The 12,088-nt window shown below is 38.4% G+C and overlaps 1 pseudogene; it reads left to right on the top strand.

Moving 5' to 3' along the window:
* LOC105993868 overlaps positions 1-12,088 on the top strand; it is a 62,405-nt pseudogene that overhangs the window by 657 nt on the left and 49,660 nt on the right.

Genomic DNA, 12,088 nt, shown 5'->3' with positions numbered 1-12,088 from the left:
GAAGAAGAAGAAGAAGAAGAAGGAGAAGGAGAAGAAGAAGAAGAAGAAGAAGAAGAAGAAGAAGAAGAAGAAGAAGAAGAAGAAGAAGAAGAAGGAAAAGGAGAAGAAGGAGAAGAAGGGGAAGAAGGAGAAGGAGAAGAAGAAGACCACCACTGGCTGGGCCAAGAGGGGGATGCAGTACAAACCGATGTTTGTGCCCACCTTTGGCAAAAAGAAGGGCCCCAATGCAAACTCTTAAGTCTATGTAATCTTGGCTTTCTGTAATAAAGCTACTTTGTCCATGCCAAAAAAAATTGCAGAGATTTGACCATACCCAATGTGAGGCTGCTTGAGCATCCTTTGCAAGACCATTGTTTTGGCACAACATGCTGGATTTGGATCTCAAAAGCAAGCACTCCGAAAGGGAAGGAGAATGGGAAACCAAGAGGGGCACACCTGGAAAACCCTTGCTTTGAGTGAACTATAAAAATCACCAACTTTGGAGGCAACATATCTAAGCAATGTATTATTCATCTCCCACCAGTTTTTCTATATAGAACACTTCTGACATGTAAGTAATTACGGCAAGGGTTACCATGGTCACTTTTCAGGGGCTTGAAGGACCTTTTACTGAAACCACAGGCTATTGACAGGCCTGCACAGGTTTCCAATGGATAACTCCTTTGCTGTCAGGTGTCTGAAAACTTAACACTCAGGTCACACTAATGCCAGCACTTTTTTTTTAACATATGTCCTACAAAAAGCCATGATTGATGATGCACATATAATCACTTTTCCCCACTCCTTAGATCATCTGCTTCCCTAAATCCTATCCTTGGGGAGACAGATGTGAAACTGACTCTCCCATCTACACTTTCACCCACCTCTCTTGTGAAGGTCAACACTCAACCATTGTCATGTTGCACAGACAGCAAAATGGATCTAGAGCAGTCGAAGGTATATGGTGGGGTAGTAAAATAAAATTGTATTCCCAAATACAAGGTAAACTGAAGCCTGTTGGTCCTCTTGTTCCTGACCTTATTGGTAGGGATGTCCTCCATGGGTCTAGTCCTCATGAAGCTAAATACATACACATCTGTGAAACAGCTGGGCACGGAGCCAATAACACAGAGCAGGAAGGAAGACTCAACCATCATGACAGCCTGTGTAGCAAAAGCTACAGCCAAATCTTACAGGTCTCTGTCTTGTGGCTCATTCTAAGTGAAAACACATAGGAAAGAAAGGAAAATCTACTCTGACCAAGTCAACTGGACAGATGAGAAAGCCATCAACATTATAGGACCTAGTTCTCCTATTAAAATAGCATAGTTACAGGGAATGTGTATGTTCATTGAAAGCTAAGTATCAGAAATTCAATACATTATACATATATACTGAGTGGCTTCAGGAGCAGTAGAGGTAAGTGCAAGCAGGCGTGAATAGGATTGGCATAATGGCTAGATTCCAAGTCAGTAAATAAATGGGTTTGGAGAAGGAGTAACATAAAAAGGGGAAATGACAAATCACAGAGGTAGGAATAACCAGGCTTTCCAAAACAATAGTGGGTAAGATCAAGCAAAAGTTTGTGAAGGGTATGTGTGTGTGTGTGTGTGTGTGTGTGTGTGTGTGTGTGTGTGTGTGTGTAAAGTTCTGTAAAGGAAGTTTGGAGCCAGATCATAATCTTGGATGTCCAAACCCAAGTATTTGGATTTCTTCTGTAGGCAGACAAGAAGTGCTCTTTTTTTTTTTTTTTGGTCAGTCACGGGGATTGAACTCTGGGCCTGGGCACTGTCTCTCAGGTCTTCAGCTCAAGGCTAGTGCTCTACCACTTGAACCACAGGGCCACTTCCGGTTTTCTGGTGGTTATTTGGAGATAAGACTTTCCTGCCCCAGCTGGCTTTGAACCTCGATCCTCAGATCTTAGCTTCCTAAGTAGCTAGGATTATGGACATGAGCCACCAGCAATAGGTACTCATGACACTGAGTCACTATGAGTTTGAAACTTTTGCCTGATTTCAATCTTCAGTGAAATAATTCTCCCTTCCAATTATGTGTCAGTTATGCTGAATTAACAACCTGGTGTTGGATTTGTTGGAAGTGACTCTGCTGAAGATGATGAAAGGTCCAAAAGGAGATTAAACCTTCCTTCCAACAGCAACCAGCACTACAGATCAGACGATCATGGAGTATTTGGGGTACCACTCAAGCTTCTTCTCATATTTTATTGGACTTTAGCCTGCCTAATGTTCTGAGGGGCCATTGTTCCACACTCTACCAGAGATGATTATAAACACTCTCCATACCAGTCTTCAATAGCACTCAAGTTGGGGTGGTCAGGAAGCATGATAACCTGCAAGTAAATTTCTTTAGTTCAGTGTTACTTCTGAATTCCCCATAGTAGGATAACCAGCTTCTATAGAGATTATACTATTCTCAAGAGCAGAAACATCCAGGAACCTTGATTCACTAATTGCTGTGGTAGGCTTTAATCAGCAACTTTCCTTGAACACAAACCCACTCTCAACTCCAGACTTAGCCCCTGGTGTTTCCAGTTAAAAACTCACAACAAGGCCCCTGCTGAGCTTGTTTTGTTGGAAAGAGTCCTGGGATGAAATCCAGCAGGACTGTTGTTCTAATTCCTAGTCTGCAGCTCACTAGCTGTGAGATCTTGGCTACCACTCAAAACATAATTCCAATGAGCTTTATAATATGACATGGTTAGATTAGATGCTTTCTAGGATTTTTTTCCAGATTCAATTCTTTAAATTTCTAGACGCACTAATTAAAAGGATATCCAAATTTTAATTATCAAGTTGAAAAAAGAAAGTGAAAAGTACACAACTCTTTGCTTTTGGGAAGGCATCTTATACTGCAGATGGAAAATCAGACTAGCTAGAAAAAAATGTGATGAACATTTACCACTACAACAACAGTTGAAATGCACCCTTGGGAATCCTCCCTGCTCCCAGAATAATTGGCTCCAACTCATACTAAGCATACTTGCAATGACATAACTGTATCTCACAAATAGCACACAATAATAAAATCTTAGAAGTATACTAATATCCACTGTCAAGACATTGATTATATATAGTAATTCCATGCAATTCTGTAGCAAAAAATTTTAAATGATATTATAGAAGACATTTAATAAAATAGAAATGTTTTCCACATTAATAAATGAAAGGAAGTGATTTAACAGCCATTCAGAATGATCTCAGTGTAGCTATATATACATGCATCCTTGTTCAGAAGTGGCCTGCCTATAGCTGCTAAATTAAACCATGCTGTCTGCTTTTTCAAGGTCCACAAAGTTTCTGTCATAGTTGGATATAGAAATCCAAATACACTAAGGCCCACTGTCAGTGTAGAAGAGGCCCCATTCCACAGAAGTTTCAACTTCTATCATGTTCCTCATGCAGAAACCAGAAGGACACTCTCCAGGAAAGCCTGACTTCCTCCAGATCACTCTCTAGTCCAGCTACTTGGGTCTTCTCTAATCAATATATTTGTGCCAATACTGGGGTTTGAACAGAAATCAGGGCCCCAAATTCTTGCTTGGCCTTTTCTCTTTCAAGGCTGGTGCTCTACCACTTACTATTTGATTTTCTCCTTCTTTAATGTTATCACTTCAATGTTTCATCTAGTTAATTCTCCATGTTTTAGTACTCAGCTCAACTGCTACCTTATCAGGAGTGATCCTCAAGAATACCTAACATGGTAAGTTATCCAAATTCACATAGCATTGTGTCCCTTGACCTCAGTTTCAATTTTACTTTTTAATAATGTAAATGCATTTTTGGTGCCACTCCTGGGACTTGAACTTGGGACCTGGATGTTGCCCCTGAGCTTCTTTGCTAAAGACTAGCACTCTACCATGTGAGCCACAGCTCTACTTCTGCTATTTTGGTGGTTAATTGGAGGCAAGAGTCTCAGGGCTTTCCTACCTGACTGCCTTCAACTATGATCCACAAATCTCAGCCTCCTGAGTAGCTAGGAATACATGCTGAGCTACTGCTCCCAGCTTTGTAAGTGCATATTTCAAAGGATCTGATTCTTCTCATCTTCCTAAGCTTCTTCCCCCTCTCCCTTCTCCTCCTTCATTCCCCCCTTCCCTGTCCTTTCCTTCCTCCCTCTCCTCTTTCTCATTTCTTCCTCCTCTTCTCCTCCTTCTCCTTCTCCTCCTCCATCCCTTCCTCCTCCTCCTCCTTCTTCTTTTCCTCTTCTTCCTCCTCCTCCTCCTCTTCCTTCTTCTGTTTCTCTTCCTCCTCCTCCTTCTTCTGCTCTTCTTTTTTCTCTTTCTCCTCTTCTTCTTCTTCATCCACTTCCTCCTCCTCTTCCCTCTCTTTCTCCTCTTTTTTCTCCTTCAGGATTTAATCAACACTTACCACAATGCTTCTTTTGACTGACTGAACAGCCATTTCAGTCTTCCCCCTGTTGAAGTTATGCAGTAATAATGCCCCAAAACTGAGAATCCCCAAGCACAACTTAAGCCCAGGTCCTTAACCCTTGAATTATCTTGAGAAAAGTTCTCTTTTTTTCCAGAAAAGAACTGTTCAGTGATGTTCAAATATTTAGAGAAAGCCTTCACCTCTATCCACAGAGCTGTGGCCTAAATTACAAGGATATGCAACATTTTCTCAAAACTTAGATTGTTCAATTCTAAATTTTGCTTTAGGTAAAATAACACTCTTCCAGGCCAGGTGGGCATACCCAGCCCTAACTCAACCCGTTACAGTCTCTCCCCAAGACTGACAAAATGTCATGATCTCCTAAAAAGATCTGGGAACAGATCCTAGTTTACAAGCAAGCCTAAACCTGCTGCAGGACACATACTAACTAATTCTATAACACTCTGATTTTGCTAATGGTAACCTGGATTACTATTATCAAGTAAAATATTAACTATTCTGATCCAGCCAACAACAGTTCTATCACTCCTCTAGCTCCATCTGAGAATATTTCAAATTTCTACCTGTATCACATAGACCTAATCAATTTAAAGGGAGCTTTTCATTTTTTTAAAAAAGCACAATTTCCCCATTGCTTACCACCCTCCAAAACAACATTTTTCTAACCACTACAATCAAAGATCAATTCTCCAGGGACATCAGACTCTTGTGCACACAACGACACACACACATCCTCACAGGCACCTGATCCAGATGGGCTTCTGCCCATTGTGGGTGGTCCTGGGCTCTGCTTCAACAGAGCAACAGAGCAACAGAAGACAGACCTGACAGTGATCGTCCAGCTCTCAGCTAGGGAGACTTCATTTCCAATGAGACTATGCAGCTGAGGGGCTGTCTTGAAATCCAGGAAAGAAAAGAGGAGAGAGGCCACTCTTCTCTTGTATGTTGTAACATGTGGATTGAAGGATGGGATGTTTCTGCTTCCTATCTTCAATCTACTACAGAAAAACTGACCTTTTGAAACTTTCTGGGTCATTAGTAAAAATTGTTATTTGTGTTACTTAGCTAGTTAATTTATTTTTGTGCCAGTCCTGGGGCTTACATGCTGAGCCTAGGCACTATCTTGAGCATTTTTTTTCAGTCAAGGCTAATGATCTACCACTTTAGTCATGGCTTCATTTCCAGTTTTTTAGTGGTTATAAAAATCTCATCAACTTTCTTACCATGCCTACTTTTGAACCACAATCCTCAGATCTCAACCTCCTGAGTAGCTAGGATTATAGGCATGAGCTGTGGATGTCTAGTTTAGAAAATAAATAAAAGAGAAAGTTTCTCAAAGAAAGGGGAGAAACTCAAGGTGTCAGATCATGGATGAATAATAAATTTCTCTCTCAAACTGTTTCTTAAGAGTTATGTGGTTGTCAGTAAATATGTTTTGTGTGTTTGCTGGTTGTAGGCCTGGATGCTCTTCCTGAGCATTTTTGTTCAAAGCTAGGACTGTACCATTTGAGCCACAGCTTCTTTTTTTGCTTCTGGGGTAATTAGTTAGAGGTAAGAGTCTCACAGAATGTCCTGCCCAGACTGGCTTCGAACTGCAGTCCTCAGATTTCAGCCTCCTGAGTAGCTAGGATTACAAATGTGAGCCACTGGCACTCAGCTGGTTGTAAGTACACTTTAAAGGGTTTAACTTGCTTTTTGATAAAATGAAGAAATTTAAGGTAAAAGCTGAAATCTATACAAAAGTTAATGTTTTCATAATAACTTTAATGATCACAATTAAAATGCTGATAAAACCATAGTTAGGATGTAGTGAAAAACCTTAATATAATTATAAAGGATTGCCTGGACAATCCAGCATTGGAAAGTGAATGTCCTCTTCCCAATTCCAAGACCACTTTGCTTTAGAAGAAGATTAAAGTTTTTAATAAAGTTCTAGAATACTATCTATCTAAAGACAAGCTATGGTTATATGGTCTTTACAAGACAATTTATCCAGAAAGGTAGCAGAAACTTTTACATGAAAATATCTCTACTGAACAGATCACTTTTTCATTCTAGAGATGCTTGAGAATTTACTTAATCCCATATAGCTCTATCCTCAGAACATAACTACTCTTCCCTATGTAGCAGTACTTTCGATTTTAATGGATATAAACTTAATTTCCCTCAAGAATATGTATATTTTTTAAATAGTAAGACTATCCAAATGCAAACAGGTAATATCCTAATGCAAATACAACCAAGAGAAACATTGCACAGGAAATGAAATTTTCCTAACAAAAACTAACAGACCTTTACTAAGAAAGAAATACTAAAGGAAATGAATTTCCATATGAGCTTCAAAGCACAAAGAACTGAATGCCTCTCATGGAAAATGCTTATTGGTACCAAAGAACACTTTGCTATTTTGGCATTAATCTATGAAATATATCCCTATAGAAATGCTCAATTTAATCTATCTTTCATGAACTATGTACTTATATATCTCTCCTCCTCTATTAATACCATGAGAAATCACTTATAACAAACTAGCTTTTGTGAAAACTTTTGCAGAAATAAACTTTTATAATATCTAAGGCTTACAACCATCTTAAAATTTTCACACAGTAAAAATCATTTAGTGCTGAGCCATATGGATGTCAAATTTATATATAGTTTCTGCAATCTCTACCCCATAAGATATTTTTGATACAGACAGCCAAAAATATTATCAGAAAACAAAACACATACACCCATAGCTAGACTAAAGGGGGGAAAAAGAGACAGCTCAAGTAACTAAAGATGAAAAAGGACACATGACAACTAATTTCACTAATAAAAAGGTTAAAAAAGACTACTATAAACATATCACTAAGACAGAATCATGAAGAAATTTTTAAAAATTCTGCACAGATTTCTAGCTAACAAAGGAAAACCCAGGGCCAGATGGCTTCACCAGATAATTTGATTGAAACCTTTAATTGCTGAATATTTTGACTATGTCCTTGGACCAACCCACTCTCTTCTCTTTCTTTCCCTTAGTTCTCAAGAATAACTATAGAATGTGCTGGGAATGCAGTAGGCTTAGAAAAGGGAGGAACTACCTGAAACAGCCTTGGCCTTGTTCATGGCCTTCTGAATGATTGTAACATCTGTGGTAGAGAGGGTAGCCCAAAGCTTTGTTCTTATCTCTCCTTTAAGCAATACATCCTTCAGAGCTTTGCTCGATATGTGACATGGCCCCTGAGGTCTACAGACTAGGGCAGGCTGTTTTGGGGGGCTCCCTCAACTGTGGTGTAAAGTGAAGAATGTTTAGTTAAGACTCCGTCTCCCCTGGGAAGCTTTTTTAAGCCTTAGGGGACAAGATCATAATGGATTCACGACTTTTTCTGTCTCTGGTTGTCCATCTGTATGTGACAAACTTACTTTGAATAACTTAGTGTGTGATATAGTACATTCTCTCTCCAGACTCAGACAAATTGATAATCAGTGCATGGTGCCCCTAAACAGTATCCCTGTGGGCACTTGCTTAAGTGGTTGATCTTTGCAATTTTCCACACAGTGGAAGTCCTCCCTTGAGAATGACTATTGTAAACCGTCTTCACTTTAATAGCAAAGAGGAAATGAGGCATAAGAAAGGATAAATTAATTTTACTAGGCAAATGGGAAAGAAGGATTAGATCAAGGAAAATTCCAGAAAGAAGACCTCTTTTTCAGTTAGACATGGAAAGAAAGAATAGACTTTTACAGAAAATAGGAAAAGGACACTGGAGGCTGAGAGATCGGTGTGAAGAGACATGGAAAGGTAGGGAGGTACAAGACACACCTCATAGAAGAAAAAGGTGTAGGAAGAAAAAAAGGTAGGCAGAATAAGCCTGGAAAGCTACATGAACATAACATAAGAAAGGATATTATATTTTAAATATCATTTGAAATCAGGCCTATTTCAACTAACTAAAGAGGAATCTATGTATAAGTTTAAAGTGGAACAATGTAAAATCTGTATCTTAGGAAAGGTGAGAAAACTTGAGAAAACATGCAATATATTAAAAACAAAAAAGATGAGGGGGCTGGGAAGGTGGCTCAGTGGTAGAATGCTTGCCTTGCATGCCTGAGGCCCTGGGTTCGATTCCTCAGCGCCACATAAGCAAAAAGAAAAAAGCTGGAAGTGGCGCTGTGGCTCAAGTGGTAGAATGCTAGCCTTGAGCTGAAGAGCTGAGGGACAGCACCCAGGCCCTGAGTCAGGCCCCATGACCGGACCCCCAAAAAAATAAAAATAAAAAATAATAAAAAAAGATGAAATGGAAATATAGCATATATATATGTATATATGTAGTGAACATATGAAAAATGCTGATCTTTATTCATCATTAGGAGATATAATTTCTCATTTAATTGGTAAAAAATAAAAGATAAAGTCATAATATACAACTGTAGCAAGAATATAAAAAAAGTGAGAGCTCCCCATGGTGTTAGAGGGACTCCAAACTGATTTAAAAAAAAAAAACCCTGTGACCAGTAAGTTCCCAAACTTAAGATGTATATACCCTTTGATAGTTACTCAAGTGACCACACACACACACACACACACACAAGTTAGCCCTGGAAAACTTGGAAACAACAATCAATAGAAGACTGACAATTGGTTAATATAATTTTTTTCAAGACTTGGAAAAAATTATATTAAGTGAAGTAAGCCAGGCCCAAAGAAACATAGGTCCCATGGTTTCCCTTATTTCCAATAAGTAGTATATGTCTGAGACAAGCAGAAAAGGTCAGATAAGATGATGCGTCCCCAAGATAGGTACATAAGTGTTTTTTTTTCCTTTCTTGCTATTGTTTCTAGCATATTTATAAGGTACCATGTGCTTGGTTTGTTGCTTTGTATGTCCCTTACCCATGGTATAAGCCTTGTTTTCACTGTATTTGATGTTGGTATAATTTGGGAAGGGGAGGGGAAAAAAGAAAATGTTTAAATAGGGATACAGGTAGACCCATTGCAACCATGAGATGTACAAGATGCTATGTTGAAAAATAAACTTTACAATTTAGGTGGGTCAGAGTATAGTTAAGGAGGTGGGAGGGGAGGGATAGTAGGGGAAAAACAAAGGAGGAGGCAACAAGGCTTGATAAGAAATGTATTCATTACCTTGCTCATGTAACTGTCACCCCTCTGTACAGTATTTTCACAATAAAAAAAACATTAAAAAAAGAAAACTAACAGTTGGTTAATAATGATCCATACATCAATACAATTCTTTTATAAAAGAGTTATTTTTATATATAGTGTGAAACAAAATTATCTTAATATATAATCAACAGAATTAAAAAGATACAGTAGGAAAAGAATGTAATTGTGTTTTTAAAACTAAGTATGTATGTGTACATATAAGCACAGAGATACATAAAGCTAAAATTAAAACAAACTATCCAGTTGAACTTAAAAAAATGTGACTGGGATAAGTATTCAAATGTTTCTTCTTTCTTGCGATTGTTTCTAACACATTTATAAGATTATTTCTTTGTTGCTTTGTATGCCCCTCCCCCACAGAATAACTCCTGCTTTGATTGTATTTGATGTTGGTATAATTTGTGGAGGGAAAGGGAAAAAACAAATCATTTAAATGGGGATACAGGAGGATCAATTGCAACAATGAGATGTACAAGTCCTTATGTCGAAAAACGAACTTTACAACTTTGGCGGGGGAGGGGAGGGGAAGCTGGGCTTGGCCAGAGGAGCAGGGTAGATTAGAAGGGAAGGGAAGGAATCTCCTTCCTGCTTTCCAAAGTGGTTGAACAAGTTTACACTCCCACCAACAATACAGTAGGGCTCCCTTCTGTCCACATCCCCTCCAGCATCTGTTGTTATTAGAGTTCTTGATTTTTGCCATGCTAACTGGGGTGAGGTGGTATGTCAATGTTGTTTTGATTTGCATTTCTTTTATGGCTAGGGAGGTTGAGCATTTCTTCATGTGTCTATTGGCCATCCTTCTTTCTTCTTCAGAGAAGTTTCTCTTTAAGTCTTTAGCCCACTTATTTATTGGAAAGTTGTTTCTTTGAGGATTTGTTGTTGGGGGATTTAATTTTTTGAGTTCCAAGTATATTTTAGATATGAGACCCTTGTCCGTTGTATGGCTAGTGAAGATCTTCTCCCAATCAGTGGGCTTTCTATTGATCTTGCTAGCTATGTCATTTGCCATGTAGAAGCTCTGCAACTTCATGCAATCCCATTTGTCCAATCTTTCTTTGATTTGTTGTGTTTCTGAGTCTCTATTAAGAAAATTTTCGCCTGAGCCAAGGAGACCTAGGGTTTCTCCTATTCCATCCTGTAATGTTTTCACAGTGTCTGCTTTGACTTCGAGGTCTTTGATCCATTTGGAGTTGATTCTGGTGCAGGGTGATATATAAGGATCTAGTTTTAGTTTTCTACAAGTAGTTAACCAATTTTGCCAGCACCATTTACTGAAGAGGCTGTCTTTCTTTCATTCTATTTTTTTTAGCTCCCTTATCGAAGATTAGATGGCTAAAGGTCTGTAGATTCATTTCTGGGTTTTCAATTCTCTTCCATTGGTCCTGAGGTCTGTTCTTGTGCCAGTACCAAGCTATTTTGATTACTGTGGCTTTATAGAGCTCCCCTATGACCCAGCAATCCCACTTTTGGACATTTACCCAAATGTTTACAAACAAGACCACACTAAAGCTACCAGCACAACAATCTTTATTGCAGCATTATTTACCATAGCTAAGATATTGAACCAACCCAGATGCCCCTCAGTAGATGAATGGATCAAGAAAATGTGGTATATATACACAATGGAATTCTATGCCTCCATCAGAAAGAATGACATTGCCCCATTTGTTAGGAAATGGAAAGACTTAGAAAAAATTATATTAAGTGAAGTAAGTCAGGCCCAAAGAAACATAGGTCCCATGGTTTCCCTTATTTGCAATATCTAGTATATGTATGAGTCAAGCAGAAAAGGTCAGATAATTTGATGTTAAGAAAATGAACCCTTAGATATGTATTTAAATGTTTTTTTTCTTTCATGCATTTGTTTCTAATGCATTTATAAGATTACTTCTTTGTTGCTTTGTATGTCCCTCCCCCACAGTATAACCTCTGCTTTCACTATATTTGATGTCGGTACAATTTGTGGAGGAAAAGGGGAAAAACAAGTTGTTTAAGGATAACTATGGACCCATTACAACAATGAGAAGTACAAGTTGTCATGTCGAAAACGAACTTTACAACTTTGGGGGGTGGAGGGAGGCTGGGAAGGGATGTGAAGGGTAAACAAAGGAGGAGGCTGCAATGCTTGATAAGAAATGTACTCATTGTCTTGTCCATGTAATTGTAACCCCTCTGTACAGTATGTTCACAATAAAAAATAAAAATTAAAAAAAAGAAGGGAAGGGAAGGGGAAACAAAGGAGGAGCCAACAGTGCTTGATAAGAAATGTACTCATTATCTTGCCCATGTAATTGTAACCCCTTTGTACGGTATTTTCACAATTAAAAAAAAGAAGAAGAAGAAAATAAAATGTGACTGGGAGACAGACAGACAGACAGAGCCAAGAAAAAGAAACTTTTACTTTTTACTTAAGTCAATTTTAGTCTCTTCAAATATTTTACAAAGATAACGTATTAACTTTTATCATTTAAAAAACTAAAAGCCATCTGTAGGAACAACAAAGCATTTAGAATCTTTTCAACAATTC

Source organism: Dipodomys ordii, unplaced genomic scaffold (genome assembly GCF_000151885.1).
Source record: "Dipodomys ordii isolate 6190 unplaced genomic scaffold, Dord_2.0 Scaffold5, whole genome shotgun sequence".
NCBI lineage: Eukaryota > Metazoa > Chordata > Mammalia > Rodentia > Heteromyidae > Dipodomys > Dipodomys ordii.
This window is presented reverse-complemented; position numbering and strand designations above follow the sequence as displayed.